Raw genomic sequence first — 27,909 nt, 5'->3', positions numbered from 1 at the left:
TAAAAAATCAGGAAGCTTAGTCTTTGCATTTCCTATTAGACTTTATTGATGACTATGTTGGTGATCTGTTTAGAATGGTAGTTCCAGAGAAGGTTGGGCCATGAGCACCAAGAAGAACTGAGGGATCAGGACTTGAAGTGGATGACACCATCTCTGCCACTTCAGGAGTCTGACTGACCCTGCCCACGTGGGCCCGTCGAGTAAGCAGCATTATTTAAGGGAGTCCAGTAGGGTCCAACAGTCGTGAGTTCAATTCCGTTACTGCCAGTCAAAGCTGCGTGATTCATGAAGACATATAGAGCCTTGACACATAGACTTCCTTTTTATAAAATGAGGGTGAGAAATGGTAGAGGATTATGTGTTTGTTAGAGGATTATGTGTTTATGAATGAAATCAGAAAGTGTGTGCCCGTGACGTTGAATGGTCAAGGAATATCAGACTCTCCCCACCACAACTTTATTTCCTGAGGGTAAGTCTTCAATAATAGACTCCTTGATCAATAGTCTAATTTCCTGTTTATCAGGGAGACTATTTATACAATAATCTGGAGAAGGACTAAGGTAAGGCAGATTTATCACCATAGATAAGTAGAAACAGTGACATTCTACTGATGAAAGTAAGCTGATCAGCTACAGAGGCACCAGATAGCCTGTGATTCTTCCTTTGTAAGGCTCTATCTTTTACACTATCAGCACGAAAAGCTCTTGGAACATGTAAAGCACACTCCCCATCCGATTGGTTATTAATAACTCATCCTTGCATAGAACTTTCCCATTTACAACATGGGGCTCACATCCATGACCTTCTAAACAACTTCTGAAAGGGAAAAGATGGCTGTGGATTCTGTTAGTTTCTGACCCAATACTGTTAGTTTCTGACCCAATACCCATGGCTCTCTGCTCTCGGCATGTTCTTTTAGTTTCTGAAGCTGTGTGATCCCTGGTGGCTAAGGTAACCAGAGCCCCAGGGGTGGATCTTTATTTGTTTACACCCATAGTGATAATTGCATCCCCTTCCTGTGGTCACTTAAGAATTGAGTACAGCATGTGATACAAATCTGATGCTTTAGAATAGTCTATTCAAGTTCAGCAAAATACCAAAGACCAAGTGACTTATAAACACAGACAGCTATTTGTCACAATTTTGCATGCTGAAAGTCTGAGATCAGGGTGCCAGCTTGATTGGATTAGGGCTATCTCCTGGGCTTCAGATTTGTTGATTCCTTACATGACTGAAAGTACAAGGGAGCTCTATGGGGTCTCTTTTATAAGAGCACTAATCTCATTAAGAAGGGGTCTACCTTCATATCCTAATCACCTCCCCAAAGCCTCATCCCTTGGAACCTTCACACTGGGGTTTAGGTTTTAACATATAAACCGGGATCGGGGGCAGTGTGCACAAAGACTCAGGCCATAGTGTCTGCTCAATAGCAAATCAGAGAAAATTCTTGGCAATGAAAGAGGAGATACTGATTCCAAGAACAGTTTGTTGCCATGGCAGAAAACACACTAGGAACACCTTCTCTTGTTTCAGGCATTGCTGGGTGAAGGTTAATTTCCAGGAGGTGTTACAACAATCTTGTAGCAGTGAGAGAAAAACTCGAGGGTAAAAGACAGTACATGAAGGGTGGAAGAGTAAAAAGACCAACATAACTCTTAAAAGGTTATTACTGAGCCACCAAATTCATCAACCACGGAGTCAAGCTATACTGGAGAAGCTGAATGTGTGAGGTCACATTTCCTGTAACAAAATTCCTGTCTTTTTAGGTCACTTCTAGTTCCTAGTTTGATCGAGAAACCTGTCTATCACATGTCCCCACCCTCCAGGATCTAATGCCTGATGCTGTGGGGTGGCCCTGATGTCATAATAATAGAAATAAAGTGCATGATAAATGTAATGTACTTGAATCATCCCCAAACCATCACCTTCACCCCCTTGTCCATGGAAAAATCATCCTCCACGAAACCAATCCCTAGTGCTAAAAAGGTTGGGCACTGTGGATTTACTGTATTCAGCATTCATTCTGAAAGCATTAATTAAGCACCAATTGTTTGTCAGATGTTGAAGGAGATGCTGAAAGTATGAAAATAGTATGTGATGTCCTGGGGAAGACTCTTGATTCAAACTGTGGTGCTGAAGAGGACACTTGAGAGTCCCTTGGATAGCAATCCTAAAGGAAATCAACCCTGAATATTCACTGGAAGGACTGATGCTGAAGCTGAAGCTCCAAAACTTGGGCCACCTGATGCAAAGAGCCAATTCATTGGAAAAGATCCTGATTCTGAGAAAGATTGAGGTCAGGAGGAAAAGGGGGTGACCAAGCATGAGATGGTTGGATGGCATCACTGACTCAATGGATATGAGTTTGAACCAACTCTGGGAGATCCTGGAGGACAGGGAAGCCTGGTGTGCTACAGTCCATGGGGTCACAAAGAGTAAGACACGACTTAGTGACTGAACAACATATCCTAGCAGGCTGCCTGTGGGCTTTTACTTTTGTTTTATTGTGTGGCTGCTGTGTGCCAAGAACAGTGCAGTGGATTTCTGACTGTTCTCCATATCTCTAGCCATTCAGTTCAGTAGTTCAGTTCAATCAGTCATGTCCGACTCTTTGCAACCCCCTGGACTGTAGCATGCCAGGCCATCACCAACTCCCAGAGTTTACTCAAACTCACGTCCATTGAGTCGGTGATGCCATCCAACCATTTCATCCTCTGTCATCCACTTCTCCTCCCGCCTTCAATCTTTACCAGCATCAGGGTCTTTTCAAATGAGTCAGCTCTTCGCATCAGGTGGCCAAAGTACTGGAGCTTCAGCTTCAGCAACAGTCCTTCTAATGAGTATTCAGGACTGATTTCCTTTAGGATTGACTGGTTGGATCTCCTTGCAGTCCAAGGGACTCTCAAGAGTCTTCTCCAGCACCACAGTTCAAAAGGATCAGTTCTTCGTTTTCTCAGCTTTCTTTATAGTCCAACTCTCACATCCATACATGACTATTGGAAAAACCAGAGCTTTGACTAGATGCATATTTGTTGGCAAAGTAATGTCTCTGCTTTTTAATATGCTGGTTGGTCATAACTCTTCTTCCAAGGAGAAAGCGTCTTTTAATTTCATCGCTGCAATCACCACGTGCAGTGATTTTGGAGCCCAGGAAAATAAAGTCTGACACTGTTGCCACTGTTTCACCATTTATTTGCCATGAAGTGATGGGACCAGATGCCATGATCTTCATTTTCTGAATGTTGAGCTTTAAGCCAACTTTTTCACTCTCCTCTTTCACTTTCATCAAGAGGCTCTTTAGTTGTTCACTTTCTGCCATAAGGGTGGTGTCATCTGCATATCTGAGGTTATTGATATTTCTCCCAGCAATCTTGATTCCAGCTTGTGCTTCTTCCAACCCAGCGTGTCTCATGATGTACTTTGCATATAAGTTAAATAAACAGGTTGATGATATACAGCCTTGAGGTGCTCCTTTCCCAATTTGGAACCAGTCTGTTGCTCCATGCCCAGTTCTAACTGTTGCTTCCTGACCTGCATGCAGATTTCTCAGGAGGCAGGTCAGGTGGTCTGGTATTCCCATCTCTTCAAGAATTTTTCAGTTTGTTGTGTGTTTTCCCACCTTGCACAAAAAAAAAAAACAAAAAAAAAACTGATGTTTCTCCCGGCCTTTTATAAAGTACCAGAGCAAGTATATTTTATTTAGTATAGATTTCCCATCCCCTTAATCGTACATACATATTTGTGGTTAATTAACAGAACCTTTTCTGTGTTTCTCCGTTATTTTTTTACATAGTTTCCATATCACACTGTAGGATGTTTTGCTGTTTGGCTTCATCACCTGTAGGTTTCAGGTAACAAGAAATCCAGCTTATTCACGCATTGAAATCAGGTATTTATTTAGGGTACAGATCATGCAATCTATTTTTGGATTTCCATATCGAGATGCTATATATTACGCATAGTCTGGCTTAACATTTATGAAATGAGAATGCGGAATTTGTTTTAACAAGATATCATTTTTATACATAGTTTTTTTTTTAACCCCTTAAGATTAACAGTCTCCAAAAGTCAACAAGTTCAACAAATTTTATTAACACAAGTTATGCTTGATTGACAAATAAATGCATATATTGGTCTATCTGGTTATAATTCAACCTAATCAAATCTGTTATAATTTAGTTACAATTGACCCTTGGACAACCTCTGCTTCCACATGGATTTTTCAGTAAGTCCATGCTATATAGCACTATCTGATCCAGGGTAGATTGAATGCCTGGATGCAGAAACACAGATACAAAAGGACAGTTGTGAAGTTACAGGAGATTTTCAGCTACTCAGAGAGTTAGCGCTTAACCACCATGCTGTTCAAAGCTTCACATTCCCAGTATTTTTATATAATTTTTAATTAGCAGAGCTATTTCTTTCCTTCAAATAATGAAACAAAACAAACAGAAAAACCAGTAAAGTTACTCTGATCCCAGTCCAAATTATCTTTTCCTATCTTTATTTTGTAATGTTTCATTCAAGGACTTTCTTCACCCATGGGACTTGAAAAACTTTATGTTGAAGCTTTCTGGGTCACCATTTTCTTATACACTATAAGATAAACAAACACCCCTTATGTAATTATTGTGAAGATTAACTGATGCAACAGATTAATAATAACTAAAATTTTTACTTTAAATAAGCATTTTTCAAAATATGTTCAATAAGCCGCTTCTCCCAGGTTTGCAATAAGTTAAGGAAAATCACCAGGAAGTAAATGAACTGTATCACTGACCTCAGCATTTACTTTTGCAAACAATATTTTTTTAGAGGAGAACTTTATGAAGAAGCCAGAGTGTTGACTTTCATTTCTTTGGCAGAAAACTATTTGGAAACCAAAATTTAGAAAAGAATTCCATGTATAGCATCTGTAAATAATGAAATCCTTAGGCATAAATCTAAGAAAACATGTGCAAGGTACATAAGCAGAGAACTAATGAAAGGAATCCAAGAGGACTTCTCTCCATGGAAGAAGAAAAATGAATCAATTCTCCTGAAAGTTATCTGTAGTGGCAATGCAATTTATACAGAAAAATCAAAGGACCTAAATAGACAAAACAATTAAAAAAAATAAGAATTAATGTTGGAGAAATCACTTGATCAGATTTTGACTATGAAAGTTATACCAAAAAAAGGGACTCTCAGAAGTCTTGAGACTTGAGCACCATAATTCAAAATCATCAATTCTTTGGTACTCAACCTTCTTTATCCATTCCACACTCATATCCACAATATGAGAGTTGGTCCATAAAGTCCAGAAATAGATCCACACAAACATAGTCAACTATGTTTGACAAAAGTACAAAAGCAAATCAATGAAGAAATAGCTATTTCTTTCAACAAATATCTTTGGAATAATTGGGGATCCATATGCAAAAACACACACATACACAAAATAAAACAACAATGAAAACAATTTAAACCTCTTGCCTTATACATAAATTAACTAAAATTTGATAATGGATATAAATGTAATACATAAAAATGCAAAAAATTTAAGTAGGATAAAGTCTTCTTGATTGTAGGTTTAAAAATAGTGTTCTTAGACATGACACAAGTCTTACCTTTGCCAGTTCACTACCGAACATACTAAAGAGCTTCCTTTCCTCACCCCTTCCCGTCCCCTTATCCTGATTCACTGGTCAGTGCAGTACTCAGCACTGGAGGAAATACACTGCAATCTCACTTGTCCAAGACCCCGCCTCCCCTTCCTGATGCAGGTCACAGGACCACAGTGCCTACACCATCCTTTCCCTGTCCTGTAGAAGCACCGTCCTGTGGATTGTCCAGAAGCAATTCATTGAAAGGACCTAATGGATTATACAGTGGAAGTGAGAAATAGATTTAAGGGCCTAGATCTGATAGACAGAGTACCTGATGAACTATGGATGGAGGTTCGTGACATTGTACAAAAGACAGGGATTAAGACCATCCCCATGGAAAATGCAAAAAAGCAAAATGGCTGTCTGGGGAGGCCTTACAAATAGCTGTGAAAAGAACAGAAGCGAAAAACAAAGGAGAAAAGGAAAGATATTCTCATTTGAATGCAGAGTTCCAAAGAATAGCAAGGAGAGATAAGAAAGCCTTCCTCGGTGATCAATGCAAAGAAACAGAGGAAAACAACAGAATGAGAAAGACTAGAGATCTCTTCAAGAAAATTAGAGATACTAAGGGAACATTTCATGCAAAGATGGGCTCGATAAAGGACAGAAATGGTATGGACCTAACAGAAGCAGAAGATATTAAGAAGAGATGGCAAGAATACACAGAAGAACTGTACAAAAAAGATCTTCATGACCAAGATAATCACGATGGTGTCATCACTCACCTAGAGCCAGACATCCTGGAATGTGAAGTCAAGTGGGCCTTAGAAAGCATCACTACGAACAAAGCTAGTGGAGATGATGGAATTCCAATTAAGCTATTTCAAATCCTGGAAGATGATGCTGTGAAAGTGCTGCACTCAATATGCCAGCAAATTTGGAAAACTCAGCAGGGGCCACAGGACTGGAAAAGGTCAGTTTTCATTCTAATCCCAAAGAAAGGCAATGCCAAAGAAGGCTCAAATTACCGCACAATTGCACTCATCTCACACTCTAGTAACGTAATGCTCAAAATTCTCCAAGCCAGGCTTCAGCAATATGTGAACCGTGAACTTCCAGATGTTCAAGCTGATTTTAGAAAAGGCAGAGGAATCAGAGATCAAATTGGAATCATCCACTGGATCATCGAAAAAGCAAGAGAGTTCCAGAAAAATATCTATTTCTACTTTATTGACTGCTGCTGCTGCTGCTAAGTCACTTCAGTTGTGTCTGACTCTGTGTGACCCCATAGACGGCAGCCAACCAGGCTCTGCCGTCCCTGGGATTCTCCAGGCAAGAACACTGGAGTGGGTTGCCATTTCCTTCTCCAAAGCTATGCCAAAGTCTTTGACTGTGTGGGTCACAATAAACTGTGGAAAATTCTGAAAGAGGTGGGAATACCAGACCACCTGACCTGCCTCTTGAGAAACCTCTATGCAGGTCAGGAAGCAACAGTTAGAACTGGACATGGAACAACAGACTGGTTCCAAATAGGAAAAGGAGTACGTCAAGGCTGTATATTGTCACCCTGCTTATTTAACTTATACGCAGAGTACATCATGAGAAATGCTGGGCTGGAAGAAGCACAAGCTGGAATCAAGATTGCTGGGAGAAATATCAATAACTTCAGATATGCAGATGATACCACCCTTATGGCAGAAAGTGAAGAGGAACTAAAAAGCCTCTTAATGAAAGTGAAAGAGGAGAGTGAAAAAGTTGTCTTAAAGCTAAACATTCAGAAGACTAAGATCATGGCATCTCGTCCCATAACTTCATGGGAAATAGATGGGGAAACAGTGGAAACAGTGTCGGACTTTATTTTTCTGGGCTCCAAAATCACTGCAGTTGGTGATTGCAGCCATGAAATTAAAAGACACTTACTCCTTGGAAGGAAAGTTATGACCAACCTAGATAGCATATTCAAGAGCAGAGATATTACTTTGTCAACAAAGGTCCGTCTAGTCAAGGCTATGGTTTTTCCTGTGGTCATGTGAGAGTTGGACTGTGAAGAAAGCTGAGGGCCGAAGAATTGATGTTTTTGAACTGTGGTATTGGAGAAGACTCTTGAGAGTCCCTTGGACTGCAAGTTGATCCAACCAGTCCATCCTAAAGGAGATCAGTCCTGGGTGTTCATTGGTAGGACTGATGCTAAAGCTGAAACTCCAATACTTTGGCCACCTCATGCGAAAAGTTGACTCATTGGAAAAGACTCTGGAGGGACTAGGGGCAGGAGGAGAAGGGGACGACAGAGGATGAGATGGCTGGATGGCATCACCGACTTGATGCACATGAGTTTGGGTGAATTTCGGGAGTTGGTGATGGACAGGGAGGCCTGGCATGCTGCGATTCATGGGGTCACAAAGTGTCGGACATGACTGAGTGACTGAACTGAACTGAATTGAATGGATAAAAGCACAGAGGAGAGAAGAATCCAGTCTAGCTGGAGCTGATGAATACAAACATCCAGTGGAGAAACAATTGAGCCAGGGCTCAGGGTTCAGGGAGATTTCACAGGTTGGGAAGTCAGAGGAGGAGTCCAGTAGGTGAGAGTTCCAGGTTCTCAGGGTGGTGCCTGTGTGTGGCTGGTATCTGCTTAGCTACCCACTAGGGAGAGCTGACCGTGGGGTCTGAGCACGCACATCCTTGCTCAAAGACAGTGCATTAATGGACATCCTCAGAGGGCACAGTGCTGACAGAGTAATTGTATATCTTCCAGAACATTTGTCAAAATAAGATTTCAAAATTATGACTTTAAAATGCACAGGAAGAACAGCCTACCATCTCAAAAACACTTGAAGGAGACTGAAAACCCTCCTCATTTCATCCATTATCTGATCAAGTGGGGATGAGGGCTTGCCCCCGTGCCCCTCCTCGACAGCATCCTCTTCAGCCTGAGAGACCATGGTGGTTCTTTCATCTTCTGTGTCTTGATGTTTCTCAGAAGACAGCTGTGAGGCGTTTATAAATAAGCCCGGTTCTAAAAAGTTAGGCAGTTTAGAAAGTAGTCTACCTTTTTTCTTATATTAGAAAGTGATGGTGGTGCTATTTAATGTGTGGGTGCCCTAGCAGAGCAAAGTCATAAAAAATATTACCAATTATCAGCACTTCGGGAGGCATGAAGATTTCTGAAGACTTTTAAAGTCCATGCTCCAAAATGCCTGTATCAGCTTGCAAGTGTGAGTAACACATTTAAAGCTGTTTTTAAATGAAGTACAAAAGGTAGACAAATACATCTAGAGTCTTTAGAATCCCAGGTAAATGACAAGACTGTAAGTAATCAGAAAAATGAAACAAGGCTTGTTAGTTTCAGCACATCATAATTCTATATGAAGTATATCTTCTGATAAAACAGTCCTAATTTCTCTTTATTAATTAATAATAATTTATTATTTTGATAAATAGCACCATATAATATAATAGATCAGGATTTCTTTTGAAGACTGTTAAGAACAATACAGATTATTGTTTTACTGATATCATTCCATGGTCCTGGTAGCAGAACACACACTGGTGTGTGTTACCTTAAATATTGCAGGAAACTGACCATTTAAGCATAACATTTATTCTCTTTATCATTTCTTGGCCAGACTGTGTTGGTGTTACAGCATACTCTTTGGTTAGTGTCACAATACTTCCTGAAAAAAAATAAAAACCTCTCATCTTGCAAACACAGAAGGACGAGTCATGAAATGTATTACTTTTGATGGCTCCTCATGATCTAGCTTGATCATCAGAATTCATTAATTCATTACCAGAAGCTAGGTAATCCTGAAAAATTAAGTGGAGCCTTCTGCTAACTTCTGTCTGCTTTATTCGTAGTCAGATAACAGTAGGATAAAATAATATGATAGTTTTTCCTTCAAGTTGAGTAAAGGTTATCAACTTGACCAGGCAACAAGGAAGTGGTCTCCTAAGATTTTATACAAAGGAAGCAATGTTCCATTAAACATCAATTATTTACTTAACCTGATACATCTGCACTCTGCAAAAATCAATAGGTATGAGACATAAATGTATGCATACACACATGCATATATGCATGAATGCATATCCCTTAGAACAATGAAGGGGCCGCTCATACGCGCAAGTGTTGTAATTCATCTGCTTCAGGGTACTCCTAGGAATTGTTGTGTGAGCAGGCGGTGGGCTGGGGGCTTCCCCAGACTCTCACACGTGGACAGAGGCTGAGTCCAGAGCATGGGGAAGGGCTGAGCTGTTAAAGGGGCGCTCTGTGCCAGCTTCACTCAACAGAGGGCGTGTATGCCCAGACCCATTGTCCACAGATTGGACCAATGCTAGTCTGTCTTACACAGGAAACGCCCCAAGTTGACCTGTAGGGAAACAAGATTGTCTGGAAGAAATTGACAGAGAGAAGATCACAGAGCTAGAAGAGAGGCAAAAAAAATAGGAAAAAAAAATTGTAAAATTAGAAAATATTCTCATTTTTTATTTGAAGGAAACATTTATTAGGATCCTGCTATGTACCAGGCCTAGTGCTAAGTGCTGGATATAAAAGAAAATGTTGGTAGAAAAATAAAACAAGGACCCATGGGACTTAGGACAGAACAATCACAGACTTGCTCAGGGAGACACTCACCAGGTCCTTTGCTGGGATCCAGGGGTTCTCTCTCTTTGTTCCTTCTTTTATTTGGAGCGGGAATTCATAGAGTCAGATTTAAAGTAGACAACACAGCACGTGTGAGTTTGTATAAGCTTTTCCTTTTCCAAGTGATTACCCAAAGAAACTATACCATTCTTCCATTGATGCTGGAGAGCAGACTCTTAGGACAGTGAAAATACTCTGTATGATATGATAATGATGGGTTTATATTATTACACATTTCTTCAAACTCGTAGAATGTATAACATTAAAAGTGACGCCTAAGGTAGACTTTGTGACGGGTCAGTGTAGATTCATCCTTGGCAAAAAAAAGTACCATTCTGCCATTCTGGTGAGAGATGGTGCTCATGGGCCAGGGTGTGGGTGGCGGGTGGTCAGGGGGTGTGATGTGTGGGAACAGAGTATATGGGAATTCTACTTTCCTCTGTTTCGTTGTAAATTTAAAACTGCTCTTTTAAAAAAAGTCTTACTTTTTAAAAATTATGAACACACACACATACAAAACGTTTCTGGAATTTTTCTTAGAAAATCTCAATTGTGGTCATCTTATTAACTACGTGGCACAATCAGGCATCACTGCCTTTAAAACTCAAGGCTATTCCCTTCAGCTGTAATCACAAATCTTTCCAGGGGTCCTTGCTCAATGCCTTTTTGGTATTTCTAGAAAGCATACTTATCTTTGACAACAACAAAAATGTAGACGATGTCATCTCCTTCACACATAGAAATCATTCATTCTGATTGGAATTCCAGAAGAGAAGGAAGTTATTCTACAAAATCAGAGGAGACACGTCTTACTAGAAAACAATTCACAAGGCGAGCACTTTCAATTCTGTGCTGTAATCTTTGCAACTGTGTATTTTATCAGTAACCTATGATTCTGTCTAGAACAGATCCTGTGAGGTTTAGTAACCAATCAATGAGACATTAGGATAATAATAATAATTTAAAAATCCCATAAAACCGTTCTGGAAATTCCAAATGATATTCAGACTGACAACTTTTTAAAATGTTTCTTTGTTTATTTGATGGCCCTGGGCCTTAGTTTAGACACAGGGGATCTTTAGTTGCAACATGAGAACTCTTGGTAGCAGCATCTAGTTCCTTGACCAGGGACTGAACCCAAGTCTCCTGCATTGGGAGCACAGATTCTTAACCACTGGACCACCAAGGAAGTCCAGGTGGTCTTTAATTTTGTTAATGCTTCCCCCAGTTTATAAACTACTCTTCTTTTTTCAATTTTTAGAGTTTATTTTCCTATCTTCGTCCTTCTTTTAATTTATCTTTCTATTCATTGTTAATTAACTTTCTCTTTCAGGAAATGTGTGATATTTTATCAATTAAAATATTTGAGAAAAAAGTTTCACATAAATAAATGATTAAGTCATTTACAATGAAAGAAATAACTTTTTTGGCAGCTTGCTCAAGAAGTGCATTTGACATAAACTTAATTTCCACATCTGTAACATGTATTCTTGGCCTGTTGCAGACATTGTTCTGGAAAAATCTTCTGGAATATTCTGTCTAGAAGCTGTCTTATTAGAGCTTGGCTTTGCTAAATATCTAGGCATGTCTACAGCCTGTTATGCAAATAAATTATATGTTGTTGGAGCAACTTCCTTCTTTAGATTTACCAGGAAATACTTACTCTTATATTCTTTATGCTTTCTGTAGGTCAGAAATCTACTAATTTTCCAGACACAGGAAAAAATAAGTTAAACCATATGTTCGACAAATGTTTTCCGGACTCATAATCTTTGACTTGAAACTGAGTTTTATTGTTGCTGAAAACTGTCCAGGGGCTATGACAGGTGATGCCAAAATATTTGAAAAATATGACGGGTGCATAGTGAAGCTAGGAGAGAGTCCAAGAAGGTCGAGAAACACAAATTCTGGGCAGACAGAGCTGTAGATAAATTCCCCTCGGTCAAGTCAGTGGTTCTGGAAGTCACTGCCAAACAGCAACAGGCCTTGGCATGTCTTAGCTGAGGTTGCTTCTATAACTAAGTTCACTTCTATTCTTGGTCCTGGCCATTCATAATCTGTAATTTGTTTTCAGCGGTTAGTATTCTGTCCTTCCTAGATTCAATCAACCTAGCATTCCTGGTGTTCCTTCTTATTTCGTACTTACTCATAATTCTGATCAGAATCTGGCCAGCAGAGAGCAATGCTCACACTGTCCTGGAAGGAAGGGTGTGGACCCTCGGCTCCGCTCCCCTTTCCTCCCCTCCCCCTCCCCCTTCCTCCTCTCCTCCTCTTTTGCTGAGGATCTACTGGGCACATGCCAAGTGCTTCTCTGAGATCTGTGATTACACATTTCAGGCAAGAACAATTCAAATGGTTGTGAGAGTTTTCTCCAGCCACATTTTGCTGCTTGGTATAATTAGATGGTTTCCATTGGCAGGAAAATATGATAGTCAAAGGAATGTGTAAGGAAGTTAAAGATGTTTTTAAGAAAGTCGTTTATCCAAACCATGAGGTCTCAGAGGAGTCAGAGAGAACAGACAAAGGTGGAGGTAGTGAGCTGAATGCATTCAGCTGAGGAACAGCTGGAGGATTAACCCAGCTGGAAGAATAAGAGACGAGAGTAAAAATGCAGATTTCTCAAAATGAATGTTTCAGAAATGGCCCAGCTGCTGGTAACTGCAAGTCTGTTGTCTGACATGAAGCTGGGCTGCTGAGATGGAACCAGAGAAGACCAAGAAGCAGAGAAGATGGAGACATACGGAAATCAGACAGAAGTCTAGTGCCGGGGGAATCCTCATGTGATGTTGAAGCCACCATGGGGCTATGATTTGGTCTGCATCCAGCCTGGCTATGCAGTGGTATACTGCACAAAGATGCCAGCCTGTCTCCACTCCTCAACTATTGCAAATGAGGGTGCTGTCTGCCCAGGGGAGGGGCTCGACTTTCTCAGACATCTGAGCATGAAAGTGCATTTCCTAACTTGCACAAAGGTGACATAATCTCATTTGAGTTTTATATGCTTGACTTTGCACAAGTGTCAGGAGGACATTTTGCATAAAATTGGGCGAGTGCCTAAATTAACACAGAGCCTTCCACTCTCCTGTTGAACATCACACATTAGAAAATAAAATGTGTATTTGTAGTATTGAATTTAGCCCATGATACTTAAATACATCTAACTATTTTTATTACTTTTATAGACTTTTATAGCAGTTTTAGTTCACAGCAGAAGTGATCAGAAAATATACACTGTCCCTATACACTCACACACCCTTGCCCACTATCAACATCATACAAGTGTGAAACATGTTATACGGTGAGACAATATTGATAAACTATTATTAACTAAAGGTCATAGTTGACATAGGGTTCACCCTCGGTGCTGGGTTTGTACAAATGTACAATGATGTGTGTCCACCATTGCGACATTCTACACAGAGAAGATTCACTTCGCTGGAGATCCTGTGTCCTGCCTATTCATTCCTCCCTCAGCTCATTGTTTCTTAATATAAAATAAGGAAAACAGCAAATGTTTACAGAAAGAATCAAGAAAGATTCTTGCATTTCAAGAGCAAAGTCCTTTCCCCGTATCACATCCTCTTATTGTGGGACAGGGCGTGTGCCTCCTAGAGCCCTCCTGGGAGGGACCAGCTGGCTGCCAGCTCCCTCAGGGTTTTCCTCAGTTGCCCAGCACTGCTTTGTCCAAGGCACGGGTTCACAGGGCCACCCACATCCAAGGACTGGCTGCAGAGGGTATAAATGCCCAAGTCACTTAGGGAGAACTCTACACATGATGTCTGCCAAGTTCTCTGTAGGCATGCTGCTGCTGCTGCTAAGTCGCTTAAGCCGTGTCTGACTCTGTGCGACCCCATAGACAGCAGCCCACCAGGGTCCTCTGTCCAGAGGATTCTCTAGGCAAGAACACTGGAGTAGGTTGTCATTTCCTTTTCCAATGTGCGCATGCATGCTAAGTCGCTTCAGTCGTGTCCAACTCCGTGCAACCCTATGGACAGCAGCCCATCAGGCTCCTCTGTCCACAGGATTCTCTAGGCAAGAATACTGGAGTGGGTTGCCATTTCCTTCTCAGTCTCTGTAGGCATGGAGAAGCCTTATCTCACCGTCAGTGAGGTTCCCTTCTCTCTCTGACCAGTCCTGCTCCCTGCCAGATGTTCAGCTCCAGGAAGCATCCCAAATGGCAAACTCAGTCTCCACATCTGCTCGCAAGAACCCCAGTGCTGGTACATACTGCAGGGGCAGATTGTCTCCTATTTTTTTCAGTTTATAAATGAAAAAGCTAGGTGTCAGGATATCCCTGCAAAACCTCAGGATTATGTGGTCAGCAAGTGGGAGAAGCATTTGTGGAAGCAGGAATCTGAGCTCCTGAAAGTCTCTTGAAGGAAGCATCCCTGGAGACTGCAAAGCAGAATAGCCAGGCCAACACGCTGTGCTGTCTAACGCCTCTCCTTTCTTCCGGAGGGACAAATGGGGGTCTTTGCAGGGTGTGGATGAGAAGAGCAACATGAATTTGAATGTGTTACCATGTGTGACCAAGAGTCCCCAAAACCAAAAGTTGCTCTGACTCCCTTCTGTGTTACATCCCATAACATGGGTGTGCATTCTTGACTTTCTGAAAAGTTCCATGAGGAAAAGAAAAAAAAACTTAGATCTGAATTGCTACTGTTTCTAAGAGTGGTAACTAATCCAAATAGAAGTTGTTTTCTAGGTTAGAAATTTTAAAAGAAAAAATAACTTATTAAAGAACATTCAAGATTTAAGGAAACTAGAAAACTCTGGTATTATAAAACTTAGTTATTGCTGACAATATTGCAACAAAGAATGAATGTTCTTGAATATTAAAAAAATATTTATTTGTACTCAAAAAATAAAATTTGAGATAAATGAAAGAAATATTTTGCCAACAAGGCCCTGGAATACAGTGGCATAGAGCCAGTGCTCTGCCCACATGCGAGTGCACCTTCAGTTACAGAGTTGAGTCTGTCACCTAAGGAACCCTTTATGGTGTCCCTACAAGGATGGCCATGCAGTGGGCAGAAGCTGAGCGGTCTTGCTGAGTTCCAGGGACACTTTATGATCCAGGTGATCCCTGCCTTCTCGTGCTCTGATGATAACAGCCAGAAGAGTCTCCTCTTGGGGATGCAGATATATGGATTCCACAAGGCATATTAAGCCCAAACCATCTCATCCAAAACGTGTAACACAAATCTGCAAAAAGTCATTGTCATATCATAATGGTAAGTATATAAAATCAAGTCTCATACACATGGAGGACTTTATGGTTTTCAAAACATTTGCAATAATAGTAACCTAACCTGGCTGAGAGCAAGACCCTGTAAAAATAGCCTGCATAGGCCAGGCCAACCAGATAGTCACATTGTCAAGGTAAATGATTTCTTTGTCACAAAGAAGGTATTCTATCTGAAAATCCAGATTTCAGTATTATTGGACTTTGAAAGCTTAGTGTTTTCAATATTCTGGTGATCCCTACCGAAGTGCAAATATTCCTGAAAGACTAAACACCCTAAGACATTAGCACATATGGATATCCTATCACTGCTGGATATGGTGGAGCCACACACATTTACTTATGCACACACATACACACACACACTTGGGGAATGACAAAGAAGATGTCCTAGATTAGGAGAAAGACCAACATTAATTTAGAAGGCTGAGTGCTGAAGAACTGATGCTTTCCAATTATAGTGCTGAAGAGGATTCTTGAGAGTCCCTTGGACTGCAAGGAGATCAAAGCAGTCAATCCTAAAGGAAATCAATTCTAAATATTCATTGGAAGGACTGATGTTGAAGCTGAAGCTCCAAAATTTTTGCCACCTGATGCAAAGAGCCAACTCATTGGAAAAGACACTGATGCTGGGGAAGATTGAGAGCAGGAGAAGGGGGTGGCAGAAGATGAGATGGTTGGATAGCATCACTGACTCCATGGACATGACTTTGAGGAAAGTCAGGGAGATAGTGAAGCACAGGGAGGCCTGGCATGTTGCAGCCTCTGGGGTCCCAAGGAGTCAGTTATAACTTAGCAACTGAACAACAACAACAAAAAGCTGACAAAAATCTAGATCAGAAATACCTGATGTTAAGAACTTGGCAGCTAGATCAGGGACCAGATAAAAGTTGGCAGTCAAGATATAAGATAGTTAGAACAGTAGAACAGGAAATGTAACCCAAGAAATAGATATAAACACCATCAAGGGATGGGTTATAGAAATGTTTTTATTTTCTCAGACATTGCAAAAAATGTTGGAAAATCTATAAGTAATGTTTAATCAACCCACTGAATACCCAGGTTACCCTAGCAACATGCTAACAATATGATAACAAGTATGATTTTAGTCATCTTTTATTTAGTTCCCCTCTTGAAATAGTAACACAACAAGGGTGAAAATAATTCTAGCCCCACGATTAAACTGACAAGAGTTGAATGTGTTTTTCTAGTAAAAGACATTTATTATTCTAAGTCTCATGAAATATGAAAGAAAAAGAGCCTAACTTTTCTACATGTGCAAACACTTCAATTGTGGTGTTCTCTCAATGTCTACAATGGTGATAAGCATCATAATGATGGTGATGGTGATGATAAAAGGTGAGCCATGCCCTCTGGTGATGCTTTTTCAGGTTCCAGCTTGTAGTTCGCCCTCCTCTTGCAGAGGGATGTGTTATCTGAGAGATCCGCAGTGACATGCTTCACAATAGATGAGCATCTAGGCTCCTCTCATGACAAGGGCCTTGTAAACTCTTTTTCATAACATATGCTTTTACATTTATCGCCTTATTCTTATGGGTATACTCTGTCGGAATGATGAAAAGGTGAAAGACACTTGATCCATGCTTTAAAAGCATGTTTTTCTTTGGATATTTGCAAGTTTCAAAACACTGTGTCTGCAGGAAGCGAGGTTTCATATGTACAGGAGAAAATTGGATGGAATTCAGAGCTGGACAGGAGCAGTTCAGAGCCCCAGAGGGAAGTTGTCTGTGTCAACAAGAATTGATGGCTCTATTTTAACTTCTGATTCTGAACCAGACAAATACTGGATGTTGATCCATGCACTGAATCATGGGCCTGTGCTCATGGTGATAGCCATGGTGGGTGCAGCTGTGAGTCTGGTATCCAGAGAGCCCCTATGGTCACCTGTGGTCCCCAGTTATTATGGTCTCAAAGAGCATAACTGGCAGCTCTTGTGGCCTGATTTTTACCTGTTTGAGGTGAGTGAGGTGATTGAACTGAGGATTCATCAGGAAGCCCTGCAGAAGCAGAAGCATGTGAGGGAAGGTTAGAGAGAAGCAGGAATAAATCACCGTATTCTGGGCATGATGTTTGGTGCCCATTATCCTTGAAGCTATTTTTATTATTAACTTCTAGCTCACTTCTAGACTTTTAGATTAAATCAGCCATCACTCACCTGATCTCTAATGAGTAGGATGTATATTCTCCCTCATTGTGGTTGGTTTAAAGATTTATTCATTATTTTGGGTTCTCAGCATGTTGACTCTTATGTGCCCAGATGGTGTTGTCCATGCATTTGCTGTGCTTCAGTTTTGCTGACCTTCCTGCATCTCTGCATCAAGACCTTTCATCAAAGAATGCCAAAAAGTGTCATTATTTAGGGATGGCGTAGTTGTAGATACAAAAAATTAAAACATCTCCAAAACTGATAGAATTAATAAATGACTTGAGGATGAATGTGGGATGCAAAGCCAAATACTAAAAGCACCATTACTTCTGTAACAGAGACAAAGGACTGAAAATAAAAACGTTTAAGCCAATATTTAAAAAAAAACATCAAAGAATGTCAAATATCTGTTCTGTATTTGAAATATATTTTCTTCATTTTCCTCTTATGAAAATGACTTTATCAAAAGTTCCCATTTAGACTTTTGATGTGTTTAACTTTAATCCAGAATGAAATTTTTATTTTTATCTTTCAGAATGTATTATAGAAATCATCTCATTTCACCTAGTTTCTAGGAAGTTCCCCCCAAAAAAATGTTTCTGATATACAATGGTGCTCCTAATGTAAAATTTTGATTGCTTCAATCAGATTTCTTTCTTTAGAGGCTTCCCTGGTGGCTCAGATGGTAAAGAATCTGCCTGCAGTTCAGGAGACCTGGGTTTGATCCCTGGGTTGGAAAGATCCCCTGGAGGACAGCATGGCAACCCACTCCAGCGTTCTGGCCTGGAGAATCCCCATGGACTGAGAAGCCTGGCCATATATGGTTAGTATAAATATTTAATATAACTTAATTTGTGCTCAGTCGCTTTAGTTGTGTCTGACTCTTTGTGACCCCATGGACGTAGCCCACCAAGCTCCTCTGTCCATGGGATTCTCCAGGCAAGAACACTGGAGTGGGTTGCCACGCCCTCCTCCAGAGGATCTTCCTGACCCAGAGATCGAAACTGCATCTCTCACATTGCAGGTGGATTCTTTACTACTGAACCACTGGGGAAGCCCATTATTTAATTAAAAATAGTATACAAGCAGATATTCTGTTTAATTTTAGTAGTCACATAATCACATGTAGTAGAAAAGCATATTCATCACCTCAATACACAATATTTTGTGATGATAAAATTTTCATTTCAGAGTAGAAAATTTTAAAGTAAAAAGAATCCAGTCTAATGAAAGAAAATATTAATGAAATCACAGCATTCTGTACTTTCTGTTATGTTGCCACATGTTATTAATGAGTCCTTGAAACGTGCATAGTGTTCTATGTTGAAATAATATTTTTGATGCAATGCATGATATAAAGTTTCTAATTAAAATCAACTATCCATTTGTTTTCTTTTAAATTTTTTTTAATCTTCTTTTTGGCCTTTTTTGACTTAAAAATTTTATGTTTTTTTAATGCAGCTATTAAGATTGCATATGTCATTTAGGTTACATTTCTAAAGAACAGTTCTGCTGTATGTATAATTTCAATTTCAAAGCACACATTGTGAAGGTGATACACCAAAGCCTGATGTTGGAGAAACACAGGCCTAAGTGACATTCACAGAAATTCTGTGATGCGGTGGTCCTCATGTGACTGGTCTCAGGCCATGACTAGATGGCTGGGGCTCATGCACTCATTCATGGACCCAGCATCTCACCGGATGCTTTGTGTGCTGCCTGGAAATATTACTAAATGGCTCCAGCCAAGAGCACTGATCGGTGCTGGGCTCTTCAGGGGCCTGGTCACTCAGTTCTGCTCCTCGCTCACCTCTGCCCGCTGCTCTCACAGTGACGAGGGTCGCGGGTTTGGCTACAGGTCCTCACTTGTACTGGGTTTTCCTGCCACAACCCCGGAGCCCGCCAGGACCGTAGATGGTGTCTGAATCCTGGCCCAAAGAGCCGTCTATGAAATGCCTTCGCTTTGCCTCCAAGGTTCTCTCTTAGAGGCTCCCCTGGGCCTTCGAGGAGGAGGCTTCTTGTCTTTGCCTCTGGCTGTTTGGGGTTTGGACTGTGTACCTATACAGCTACTCAGGGATTTAGCGATCCTGTGGTTTGTGGCTTCCTTCTTGCACGGCTCCCTCAGAATCTCAGTTCTCTTCAGACATAGAGATGAGGGGAAAGAGGTGAGACCTTGAGTGTCTTCAACTCCAGGAGGAACCGTGACCTCTTGGTTCCAACTCCTCGTCTACCGGCAAGCAGTACCTTGGTGGGACATGAACACATCTGAAGAAATCAGCTCCTGCGAGAGGATCAGGCTGTAAGGTTTTCTCCAGTATGCACAAGGGATGGCCATGCTTTTACTGGGTTTCTTTTTTGAAATATCTATGATATTTAGAAAAAAATGTCAGTAGAACCCTACACTGAAATACTGAGCTATTAAACATTTTTCTCTCAATTACGGTGGTAACATTGCTTGGTTAATTTTAATGAAATTGAAAAGTTGAGGGAAAAGGGTTATTATGAATGGCATCTGTTTATGTTGAAACAGAGGCCATGACAGCAGCTCTCATTCATTTTGCTAAGAGTTCATCACCTTCTTGGTAGACTTGGTAGACTTATTCTATTCCCTGGCCAGACACTCAGACGGTATCATCAGTGCTTGACAACAAATTCAGAATCTCCAAAAATGTTTTGAGGGGTTATCTGGTCCAAGTGATTCATTTTTTCCCTGCCTCACAGAGACAGCTTGAGTTGTATAAATTATTTAAAGGAGCACATTAAAGAACATTCAAATAGCAGCTTCTCAGGAAATCTAGAAATATGTCACTCAGAGGTAAGCATCAATGAAACAAATTAATATTTTAATGAAAGAATTACAAGCTAGACATAAGAGAAAAGTGGAAGATCTCTCAGCCCTTCCCCTATTTATAGTAACAGCACAATCTATGCTCAGAATAAGCAATTCTCTCCCCCTATTCACATCTTAATCACTACCAGATGCACATTTAAAAAATGCAATGTTTAAATCCCCAGTATATCCTGTCTGAATTCAGAGGAGGAGAATTGAGAAACGTTGGTGTTACTTTTTACTCCTGTGCAATGTGTACGTCTTGAATATCCTTCTTTACAACAAAAATATGCTTTTTGCTTGAAGCCTATAAATTCTATTCTTGTGACACAGACATGAATGAATATTTCATGTGATGTTGCTGTGGCCATTACAGACAAATAAATAAATAAAAAGCATGCGTTTTTTTTTTTCACCTTCTGCTTTGCCATTTGCTCCGAGTGACCTCATAGAAAATTTTATGAATACAAGAATCTTGAAATAGAATCAGTTTCATACCTGGAAATGTTTCCTCACCTCTCCTCAGTACAAAAGAATTAAAATAAAGGACTACGACTATTCCTTTTCTGCTTAGACATATTTGATGTTTTCTCTCAAATCAAATAGACTAATATTTTCCTCAATAATTCCAATTTTATAACCCTTGTAGTTTCCAATTTTTATCAATTTTGGATTTTCACCATAGGCTGCCAGCTCATACTTTTAATCACAAGTGGACCTGTGAATGCTTCTGCACTTTATCTGAGCTGAGGACTCTCTTACTCAGTAGAGCAGGAGGCTAGCATGATTGAAGGCTATGTCATGGCTTCTGCTCTGTTTCACCAGCTTCATCTGCTGATCCTTCCGTAAACAGAAAGCCAGCTTCAGAGTTTACATAGAGCGGCGGTAGGTCACTCAGCTTTTCAGTGCTCTTCCTTCCTTAGAAGAAGGATTTGTTTATTGTTGTATTCTGTAAATTCTAACCAGCCTGATGAGAATAATTGCTCATGAAACACACACACTGAATACCATGCTACAAAACAAATGAGCACACTCTGCGAGCAGAAAGAGCATCTTATTATGGATTTCAGGGTCCACTGGCAGTGGGCACCCCACTCCCTATATCTGTGGTGAATCAACCCCACCCTCCTTTACCCCCTCTTCCCATTGCCCCGCCAGGGGACACACCTCTCCCAGCGTGCCTCTCTCCTCAAACAGGAAGCCTGCCTGGAGCCAGAGCCATACATCTGATCCGAGCATAATGAGGCGTGAAGCCGCCCAGCTAGGAGCTCCGATGTGTCAGAGGCTGAAGGGCATTTCATTTGTTAACTCCCAGGGGCTTTTCTGCCTCTCTGGGTTCATATAGTATTTATTTTAGGCCTTCGCATCTCTCATCTGGGATCTTTGCACCATATGTACAGCATCCCTGTTTTCAATGGAAGGCACCAGAGCAGCTGGGGCTGGGACGGGAGAGAGAAGCACGGGGTGATGAACTGTGTTTTCTTTCCCGAGAATCCAGAGCCAAGAAGGCTTGTGGCCAGAGCAGCTGCCCTGGCGTCTCTCTGATCAAGATGAGAGCTGTCACATTGGATGCAGACTCCTCTGTGGCCCAGAAAGGGCTGGCTTTCCTTGCAAGTGGTTCTTTTCTGCGCTGTGCTCACATTCTGTGGTCAGCACGTATCCTCCAAATGCACATGTGCTCTGCTTCTTTGCAACCCCTTGGACTGTCGCCCGCCAGGCTCCTCTGTCCATGGGATTTCCCAGGCCAGAATACTGGAGTGGGTTGCCATTTCCTTTTCCAGGAGATCTTCCTGACCCGGGATCGAACCTGTGTCTCCTGTTTGGCAGTAGATTCTTTACCACTGAGCCACCTGGGAAGTTTTCCCTCTGATACCTTCAGTAATAAGATAGGGAAGGGTAAAGCGATGCTCCAGTCAGGCTTCAGGTATGTTTCTTAACCCTAGCACCTAACCATAAAGATGAATTTCTAGAAGGAACTGATTCCAAAATCCTCCCAGAAAAGTCAGAACAGCAAATGGAATCACACACCATAATGAAGGCATGCATTAGGCTGTTATTGCTCTGTTGTTTGGAGCTTGCCACGTGGCTCAGATGGCTTCTGCCTATAATGCAGAAGACCTGGGTTTGGTCCCTGAGTCAGGAAGATCCCCTGGAGCAGAGCGTGGTTACCCACTCCAATATTCTTGCCTGGAGAATGCCATGGACAGAGGAGCCTAACGGGCTACAGTCCATGGGGTCTCAAAGAGTCAGACACAATTGAGCGACTAATACACACACACACACCTACACTCCCTCTGTCGTGTGGGTTTCCCAGTGGTAAATGAAGTGGTAAATGCCTGTCAATGAAGAAGACTCAGAAGACGCAGGTTTGATCCCTGGATTGGGAAGATCCCCTGAAGAAGGAAATGACAACCAGCTCCAGTACGTTTGCCTAGAAAATCACATGGACAGAGGAACCTGGGAGGCTACAGTCACCAAAGAGTCAGACATGACTGAGCTACCGTGCATGCACTCTGTGGAGCAGACATTGTGTATAGCGTGTGTGAACAGACACTGAGCATCTTAAAGCATTTGGACATCCCTTTCTATGAAATTGACTGGAGAATCCCCATGGACAGAAGAGCCTGGCGGGCTGTAGTCCATGGGGCTGCAAACAGTCAGATGAGAAACTAACACTTTCACTTTTTCATTCTATAAACAGCCGCCAGCTCTAGGACTGCCTGGAGGGAAGAGCACTGAGGCCAAAGTCGTTTATGGACTCAGACGCCAGGTGCATTGTGGCTGCTTGAGGGTCAGCTCCTTGGTGCTTCCAGACCTGTGTGCAGAGCAGAACCGCCTGCTCTTGGGGCACCGCCTTTCAGTCTCTGGTCTTTTACTCCATGCAACCTTTTGCAGGAAACATCCATATCTGGGACTACAATTGGACAGTTCACCCAAAGCCCAGCTTACCAAATCAGTGCACTCATGGGGAAAAGCATCTCCTATTACATCGGGCAATCCTCAAAGTTGAAATCAGTGCCAAAGCTTTACTTGAGTTGAAGTTCACCCTGTGCTCAGAATAGCAGCTTTCTTTTTTCCCTCATGCGAATTGCTGGAACAGGAGCCCAGGATCTTGTATGAATATTTCAACAACGAAAGTGTTGCTGGCAGCAAGATATGTGATTCATAACCAGGAGACCGAGAGTCCCTCATGAAACAGAGAAGAAGGAAACATTCCATTTCTGTGCAAAAAAAAAAAAAAAAAAAATTCAGTCTCTTACTCTAAGAGGTTGACTTGAATATTTTAAGGATGTTGGAGACAGACATGGTTTGTAACCCAAGAGGTTGTTCTTCATGGCTTGAGTGATTCCCCCTACTTAAATGAGAAAAAATGCTTCCTTAGAATAGAATTCATTTTAATGCATTTTCAACTAATGTTAAGTCAAAAACAAGCATGGCTTGTATCTAATAGCCATCCACGTGTGCTCAGTCATGTCCAACTCTTTGCCCTGCTATGGACTGTAGTCTGCCAAAAATGGTCGAGCTCTGTCCTCAAATGCAAACTTGGAACCTGGGTTATAAAAATCTATGTCTGGTCTAGGCAGAGCTCCCTAATTTTCTCAGTAATTAAATGCTAAGACAACGAATCCCAAGTCCTATCAATAGAGAGCAATTCCAGCAGCCATGGACCACATAGAATTAGCAGGTAGGATCCAAGCCTTCAAGACTTACCTTGTGAATTTAATTCATTTTGCTGTCTCAATGTGTTGATGAACTAGGTCTCTGAGAAAGTATCTGAGGAAACTGGGTATTTCCAAGTTGCCAGAATTCCTATTACAGGTGATTTGTTACCAGAACTTAAAAAAAGTAAACGAAAAAAAGGAAAACGTACTTCTCTTAAGTATTCATTAAGTGGGAAGGTATTAAGAAAAATTATATGAGTATCAGTTTCCTATTACACACCAGACTCTGCATAATGTTGTCTCAGATAAATGACCGACTTTAATCTTTACAACAGACCCAGGGGCTGAGGTTTAGATCTCAGTCTGCCTCTGAATCTGAGATCTTTGGAAGAATTCATTCTTAAATTTTTGCAAACACATTTATCAAGTGCCTTGACTAGACACTACTTTGTAATGTGGAAACAACATGGAATAAGATGAATAGTTTCTTACTTCTTGGACAAAAAACTCAAGAACTTAAGACTGAGTCCATTAAAAATGTTAAATCTTTATCCATTTATAGCCAGATCTTAGAAAAATACCAGAAATATTAATGATAACAACAACAACAGCAACAACAACAAAACAGAGTAATATTCTCAGTGTTGATAATGGGGTGGTGGGGAAGAGAGACAAGTTCTAACAGATGTAAACATATATTATAATGGTACTCTATTGAAGTATAATTGCTTTACGATGTTGTGCTAGTTTCTGCTGCACAGTGAAGTGAATCAGCTGTATGTATACATATATCTCCTCCCTCCTGAGCCTGCCTCCCACCCCCCATCCCATCCCTTCAGGTGATCACAGAGCCCCGAGCTGAGCCTCCTATGTTATACAGCAGGTTCCCACTAGCCATCTATTTTACACACGGTAGTGTATATATGGGGCTTCCCAGCAGCTCAGTGGTAAAATATCTGCCTGCGATGCAGGAGATGCATGTTCGATCGCTGGGCCAGGAAGATCCTGTGGAGGAGGACATGGCAACCCACTCCAAGATTCTTGCCTGGAGAATCCCATGGACAGAGGAGCTTGGCGGGCTACAGTGCATAGGGTCTCACAGAGTTGGACACAACTGAAGTGATTTAGCATGCACTCAAGCATTGAAAAAACACAGGAGATTCCTACAGAAAAAGTGATGAATCTTGCATTGTAAATAATGAAATATCACAGAGATATAGTTAAAAAGCTTCCCTGCCAAATCCTACAATCCAGTTTTCCTAAGTAAGCTGACATTGAATCCTACTGGATTCAATCCTACTGGATTCAATTCTACTCAGTGCCAAGCTGGCATTGAGTACCGTTCAGTAGTTGTCTCTATGCTTTTTCTAACATATACACTCATATATACATGAATATATTGATTCAACTTTTATTTATTCTTACAATAGTATACACTACTATATGCATTATTCTGCAATTTGCTTTCTCAGTGTATATGGCTATGCCTTGATGTCCGTAGGTACAGAAATAATCCATTTTAAGTACCTGCATACGATTCCACAGTATGAATTTAATATGGATAAACATATGTCTTCTAAACATTTCCCTACCAACAGATAGTAAGGCTGCTGCTGTTCAGCCTCTACAAACACTGCTGTAACAAACATCCCGGTGCCTGCTTCCTGACACCCTGTTGCATAAGTTCTATACGAGTTTCCCAAAATCTGATTGTAGAATCAAAAAAAAATAATAATCTATGTATTTTCCATTTTAATAGTTTTGACTTGAAGGAGCCGGTGCTCAAGGAATAAAATGGAACTTCATGATCTTTGTGGATTTTTGCTTGTTTTTAATATCTCTTTGACTAGCAAAGGCAGAGTCAACCCATTCTTTATGCTGATTTCAGTTTCTCTGGGCAAACACCAGCACACAGTGTCTGTTTCTACCACTGTACTGTATAAATACCATGTTTTCTTTCTCATTGCTTATTACCCACTCTGGGTCCAGCACAGAAATAAGACTAATTTTAAAACTTACAATAATTCTATTGATATTTCCAAATTTAAATATGCCTAATATTACACAAGTAAGGAGAAAACCTGAGGTTAAGTTCCAATCTTTCTTGATATACAACTGCTCCTATGCAAATGGATCATCATAGGAAAAAACCTTCACGCTGTCCCTGAAATAAAGCGTCATCACACATAAAAATATATCATTTGGAAAGTGTGTGTAATTACAATGCTCTGACAATCTCATGATATTGCTATAAAGGAAAATTGAGACAGCATATTTTGAAGAACTTACATTGCAAATTATAACGGCAAACTGAAAGAAGATGCATTACTTTTATTATATCCTTCTAAATTGATATTTTGTTAAATTGATTACACAGAAATATCTTCCAAACAAATTATCTGATATATTAAAATGATACTATTGGGTCATCATCTTATTATATATGTATTGATTTTAATCAATTATAATAATCTTACTCTGGATTTTTCTTTAAAAGTTAGTCCCATTGAACTTGAGAGAGATATTGCCAAAGGCTATGTTGAATCCTGTCCCCCTGAAATGATATTTAACAGGTAGCAATAGGGAATTTCACATGGCAATTTCTTATAACAATTTTGTAAGCTAGAATTTAGTGAAAGCATTTTCTGAGGGACAAAACTGATATCAAAGTATATAATATTCCAGTGGGTATGCCTCATGCAAGACTAACCTAGATATTGAAATCATAGAGGAAGTTTTCTCCAACAATGTCATTTAACGGATTTCAAAAAAATATACATTTACTTTCTTCAGTGTGAAAGAGAGTCTTCTAAGAAATCAATTGTTTCAGGCAGATAGTTGATAAAAGAAAAATGATAAGGCAAATCTGTAACCAGCCTATATATCAATGTTCTTTGAATTCTGAGATAAGATGGCTACCTGGTGAGTCAGGATGAACAAAAGATGACATATTTTATTAGCAGTAGTTTAGCTGCTTTCACAGAGCAGGTACACAGTAAACAGTAACCTAATCCCTTTACAAAATCATTGTTTGTTACCTGTTATTATCAGCATCATGATCCACAATATACCCATGATTTTTATTAGAAACTGACATTTGAACAAATTATCTCTGCTAAATATTTTTATTTCCGATTTAGGAAAATAATTAGCTCAATTTTTAAGTTACATGAAATAATTGAGAAATCCAGCAAGTTCAGACTTAGGTAATAAAATAAAACAGAAGATAAACAGAAACAGAAAATCTAACATTTAGCCCTAGTTTCCTTGCATTTTTTTTTTAATATTACAAGGTTTGAAAAAGGAAATCAAACACTAACAGATGTCAACTTTTGAAAGAATAAGCCAACATTATAGGTAGTTGTTTAATTTTGTGTATTTGCCTCTTGCCAAAGGTTTTAAAGGCTTACGGCTATTATCATATTGAGTATATGCTTTCTTGTGGGAATTACCACAACTTGATTTGCATACATTTGAAGCTACCTAGAGGTGGCTCAAGTGGTAATGAATCCATCTGCTAATGCAGGAGACACAGGAGCCTTGGGTTTGATCCCTGCCTGAGTGGGGAAGATCCCTTGGAGAAGGATCCACTCCAGTATTCCTGCCCGGAAAACCCCATGGACGGCGGAACCTGGCAGATTACAGTCCATGGGGTCATAAAGAGTTGGACATGACTGAGCACGAAAACAGGAAATAGGAGACCTCAACAGCAAAATTTTTGTTTTAAATTCAAGTTAAAGTTCTTCTATGCAAAATAAAGGTATTTCCTGAA

The sequence above is a fragment of the Bubalus bubalis genome, chromosome 12 (genome assembly GCF_019923935.1).
Source record: "Bubalus bubalis isolate 160015118507 breed Murrah chromosome 12, NDDB_SH_1, whole genome shotgun sequence".
In the NCBI taxonomy this organism is placed as follows: Eukaryota; Metazoa; Chordata; class Mammalia; order Artiodactyla; family Bovidae; genus Bubalus; species Bubalus bubalis.
Note: the sequence above shows the minus strand (reverse complement) of the source record.